Source organism: Anas acuta, chromosome Z (assembly GCF_963932015.1).
Source record: "Anas acuta chromosome Z, bAnaAcu1.1, whole genome shotgun sequence".
NCBI lineage: Eukaryota > Metazoa > Chordata > Aves > Anseriformes > Anatidae > Anas > Anas acuta.
In genome coordinates this window covers 43,014,520-43,020,519 of record NC_089017.1, presented here as the reverse complement: position 1 = coordinate 43,020,519, position 6,000 = coordinate 43,014,520, and positions in this window count along the sequence as shown.

Here is a 6,000-nt window from a genome sequence, read left to right as displayed (position 1 = left end):
AAAGGTAACACAGTACCACAAAGTTTTGTAACTTTGAAAGGAACATCGCAGTGACAGCAAATTCTGTTAGAGTGACAGGCGTCATAATTAATGCCACACTGAAGTGCAATAGTGATCTCTGGAGATCTGGTAAAGGTGAAATATCCCCAGTGGGGGGCAGAAATACAGACATAACCCTGGTTATTCATCCAGCTCACCCATCTGTTCCATACAGTGTTTCCTCTGAGTGACTGGTGCTGCTTGATGTTGATATTAAGCTGTGTGTGGCTGTGTTGCATTATGTCATATGATGGCATGACATTGAAGGATCTTCCTTCAGCAGACCTCGCATATGTCACAGGACTTCCTAATGGGTTACGTAAATTACAGATTTGGCAATTAGCATTTTGGCCCTCCTTCTGATGTTGATCCCAGTGCCAGCCTTGTCAATGAATGCAGTAGGAGCAAGGCTGATGCTGGGTGTATATGCACAGACCAGCACAGTTTTAGCAGACAAAACAATTTAAAGTGTTGCCAAATGCCCTCCCAGATTGTTTCATCTCTGCCTATCTGTAAACTAGACTAAAAGGTTTTCAGATTTTCAGTTCAAACCCACAAGCTTGATTAAATAAGGAAGATTAATATTAACGTATCTCTAATCTTACAACTTGCTGAAACTCAGGTTCTTAAAGCAATGGATGCCCAAAATGTACCAGAACTCCACTTGTGTTTCTCTGTCCTGGAAGCTCAGGCAAAAAAAAAGAGATGCCAGAAAACCTTTTTATTATTGCACACAGTAATAACTGCTTGTTGTTGTGCAGGAATCCATTGCCTAAATTTCCACACTGCAAACAGAGACTGTTCCTAAAACAGCTACACAAAGAGCATGAAGGAGATTTTTCCTGTAGTGGGTGGCATCCCAGTTGCCTTTCCTGATCAATGTGAAGTCCCATTTTTAGTGGAGAAACAGCAGAAGGCAGGAGGCTAGAACAAGGTCCTAGACAAAGAGATGGTTTATTTCAGGATTCTGGCGATGCACTTACTGTAGGCAACAACAACAACACAAAGTAAGTCCCAAACTGTGCTGAAGGATGCAGCATAAAATTTTGACATATTTCCTGGAATGTGTTCACATATAGATAAACTAATCAGTGCTGTGGTAAATGGCACCCATTAAAGTGGGAGGAGTGTCAGGAAACAAAAGGGAAAACCGTACATTGACTGGGACTCTTGAGCAGCAAATGAACAGCAGACCCATTCCTTTTAATCAGCAGTCCATTGTATGTCTCAGAGCCTTTCCACAGAAGTTAATGGGTGAACAGAGTTTTGCTGGCATAGATTTTCCATTGTAGAGCACTCTGTTCTGTTCTGGTTTACCATTTTGCTATAAATTAACTTAAAAGAGTCACTTACTACTGTCAGAGCATGCTGTGAAAAAACAAAAAACAAAAAACAAAAAACAAAAAAACTCACTTCTGAAGCAGTTTGTCACTCTTCTTTACATGATGAAACTGGAAAATACAGGAACAGGAATCACCATTATGGCCCTGAACTTTTTGGAAGGATTTTGGGGGACCTATGGAAACCAAAAGGAGTGATGTTTGAGTTGTTTGGTCTCACAACATGTAAAATACATACTATTGATTTGCTATATTTTTGAGTGTGTGGGGGCTTTCTGAGTGCTCTGTGGGATGGTGGATAGCCATGCTGCCAATGGGTATGGATAGGAAAGAGAAGGTACTAGAAGTAGATGATGGGAGTCAGAAGTACCTTTGTAGACTCGGATAAATGGCTAAGCTTTGGTTTAGACAAAATTGACCTTCTGTACAGAACAATAAAGAAATAGCTGCCCTTATCCTCTCTTGTCCTTTCCAAGAACAATAAGTACAACTATCAGTATTCTTGCCAATATTTCATTTATTATCTCAATTTGAAAGTATTTTATTGTTTCAAGGACAATTTTTAATATACTGGAGAATACTTCTAGTAGGCTGTGGTATCTGGGCTCAATCTTACCATTTATACAAGAAGAGGAAACATAATAGCTTCTCTGAAATGGCCAACCTTACTACAGCTTTAGAAGCACTCTATGGGGAGTTAAATAGAAGGAAATGGCAAACTGAAAAGGGTTGCTAAGAAACAATTTCAGATGCTTCCAGATTTTATTAAAAAAAAAAAAAAAAAAAAAAAAAGGACACAACCACAAAGCCGGACTAATAATTTCCAAAAGGAAATAGTCGGATGGCTATTTTCTACTAGCAAACAATACTAGTTTACTAAACAAGGAAATAATAAGGAAATAAGTGCATTGGGACCTAGTATAATTAATAAACATGAATGGGGAGTCTTTCCCAAACAAAAGCTTTGTACAAGGCCTGAACTTCGAGTAAAGCTTCTGCTTTAATAGCCTCAGTGGAGAATCTCTTAAACAAGTTGCACAGGTGATTGGACATGTTGCATTGATGAGCGTCAGGTGGAAAACCTGCAGTAATAGTCCACTTTGATGCAAGGACTGTTCGTGCTGTCATGACAACTGATGTGTGATATGTACAGATATGCCCTGCTAGACAAACCAGCACTCCCAATCAGTTATCTGTAGCAAAAGATGTTCCCAGCTTCTACTTTTCAGCTGTTAGATAAGAAAATAGCCTTGCAGTTACAGCTGATCCCAGATACATTCATTCTTAATGCATACAGCTTGTGTTATGTACTTGCATTTTTTTGTGTTTCTACTCATGAATCATGGTTGGCTGCTCAGGTATGGTTTTACTGATAGTTTGTTTTTCCATTGTTTTTAGACTTTTAACCACATATACTTTCTCGGCTACTTTTTGAGGGACTACCTCATAATACACTTTAAAAGTTGGCTACCAAAGGTCAAAAATTATGCAAGCCAGTCCGTTAATAACTAATGAAGTAAGTTTTCTTTTTTTTTTATTTTTATATTGTGAAATCTTGATCAGTACATTCTTCACAACTTCTTCAAGGAAACATAACCCATGAACAAGTGAATGAACCAAAGAAAGTTCATCTGGCACAATTTAGCAAAGTAGCAGGCTACAGAATAGCTGTCAAGATGAAGTGGACACTATGCTTTTGGTCCTGGAACAAACTGGTTACTTCAGTTTTTATTTAATGAGGTAACACAGGAATATGTTGATATTGTGATTCTATTCTCTCATGTTCTTCGTAATGTAATTATATCCTCATGTATCTTTGTCAAATATTTTGTTGTTTACAAAACCCAATAGTAAATGTTTTTATTACACAAAATTATGTTAAGATATTAAAATAAATGTGAATAATTATGCAACACAGAGTTTTCCACCCCTCTCCAACAATTTAAAATTTCCATTTTTGACTGATAGGAACAGCAAAAAATTACCTACAATCTTTACTTGGTTGAAGACAGTTTTATTAGTGTCATGCTAATTGATACTTAATCTAACTTCTGCTGAAGTATTTCAGCTAAAGGCATTTGGAACAGGCTCTAAAATATTAGCTTGCATGCAGGAAGACAGCCATTTTGACTTCTTTTTATTTTAAGGTTGATTGGACCTCCCTTTGAATGTAGGGTGAAAAAATTGGCATTCTTAAAAAGAGTAGTTTGTACTAAACTATAGTTTCTCTGACTCTGCAGTTAGAGAAACACAGCTTTCATTGTGCTTTGTGCTATCTGAATCATGTGCTCAATGAATGATAGATCAATGCTTAGTCAAGCCTGGACATGGTGAACTACAAAAGCTGATGAATGGAAGCCAAAATGGGTTACGAAGTATAGTTACTTCTTTATGGTCAGCAAAAATATCCCACCAGGATCTTAAATCCTGGGAAAAAAAAATAATAAAAATACTGAGTTTAGCATGACAAAGATTAATTTAAGGTCATATTTTGACTGCTATGTAGATAATGAAAAGAGAAACTGAAACAAGAGATCGCCAAGTGGACAGTGTTACACTCAAGTAGTGAGTGAGCCTTTTGGATCTCAATGTCCTTCAAACATCTTGGAGAATCAAAAGAGAAGTGACCATATCTGAATAAAATCCTGCACTAAACTGACTCTCCTACCATCAGTCTCAGTCCAGATCTTTGTGGATGCTGTCCAGAAGGAAGAAGAAATCTCTGTCTCCATGAATGTCAAATTCTTGACTGCTGTGATTTTCTCCTGTCTTTGGTCTTCTGCTTTAATTCTCCTTTCTCTTAGTTCTTAAGAAACTGCTCCTGATGATATGACTATATTATTCTCTCTTTAGATTCCCTTCCCTTCCCTTCCCTTCCCTTCCCTTCCCTTCCCTTCCCTTCCCTTCCCTTCCCTTCCCTTCCCTTCCCTTCCCTTCCCTTCCCTTCCCTTCCCTTCCCTTCCCTTCCCTTCCCTTCCCTTCCCTTCCCTTCCCTTCCCTTCCCTTCCCTTCCCTTCCCTTCCCTTCCCTTCCCTTCCCTTCCCTTCCCTTCCCTTCCCTTCCCTTCCCTTCCCTTCCCTTCCCTTCCCTTCCCTTCCCTTCCCTTCCCTTCCCTTCCCTTCCCTTCCCTTCCCTTCCCTTCCCTTCCCCATGTCTCTGTGCCTACTGGGAATATATGCTGAGCATCACTACAGGCAGGACCCAGCAACATTTAAGGAGTTGTGGCAGCCTCAGTACTGTCAGGCCACTAACTTTCATAAATCTTTTGCACATCATTAGGTTGCTCTTGATGGGAAAAGCAACATGTAAGCAACACAATTCCTTAAAGCTCATAAGAGGAAAATCACATCTTTTCATGTTTCACATCTTCGGTTACAAAATGTATTCTAGTTTGCACACGTCCAGTTTCTTAAAGTATAATCTTGCATCTTAATTAATAATAATTTATAAGTAAGTATGTTTTTTAAATGTACGGCAAGTGTTTCCCTTGATGAATGCCCACATGAGACTTGTCAAAGTTCATATAGGTTAACTTTCTTTACTGTATCCCAAGAACATAAATTTTCATGCATGAAAATCCTTTGGTAGAGTTAAGATGCACATTATTTTGTTTGGTGGATACTGTTGCCCCCTGGAGGCCGTTTCTCAATTATCACAATATTAGATTGGAACTTAAATTAAAACTTAGAAATGTTTGCTATTACAAACAAAATATTCCCTTTAGCAATTAAAAATATTGTGATTTTAATTAAAAGGGTTTATGAGCTTATCAGAGAAATAACTGATTTCTTACTATGCTAATTATTTTTCTACATTTGCTGTTTAGATTTGCAAATTACTAGACAGTAAAATTTAATTGCTTTTTAAGGGAGATGAATATTTAATTTGAATACAGTACTTGGGAAAAATAGGGATTTTCTGAATAAGTGTGTATGTTTAAGCAGCATAGCTAATCAAACTAGGGAGCGCAAGTGTCTCCACATGCGCTGCAGACGCATTTCTTCACAGTGCTACTATTGCTCATGTAAGGGCAAGACACAGAAAAGTGCACAGTTGTGAGCAGAGGCAGTCCTAGATTGCATTCATGCTTTATAGCTCCTGTATTGCCCCTGGTTGGAAACAGCCATGAAGTCAAAGGCAGCTCGTGGAGTTAGGCATTGTGCTTGGCTATCAATGACAGCACTTACCTTGATGGCCAAGCAGGCAGGAGCTCAAAAATCACATCCAGCTCCTTCTCCACTGCATAGCCTCCTGCTGAGGGAGGGCACACAACCAGGTACACCCCTGCAGGGCACCTTATAGGCATCCCGAAGTGGAAACTACTTTTCTGCACTTGCATAAAACAAATGAAAAATGCATATTTTTTTCCTCAGTTTTTGGGTCTGTGAAAGACTTGGAGCAACTTTCAGTGGGACCTGTCTCTCAGCCCCTCAGGTCTTGACTTCTATAGCTAGAACTAAAATAAATTGCTCATTAGAACAATTTGGTGGTTGACAGTCTGTAGCTCACATCCAGCCCAGGTAGCAATGAATTTTAGTCCTTAGCCACTGCAGTCGAAGCTGGACTACTGAGCCAACTTCATAGGTAATAATTAATTCAGCACTCCATGCAGAAAGATATT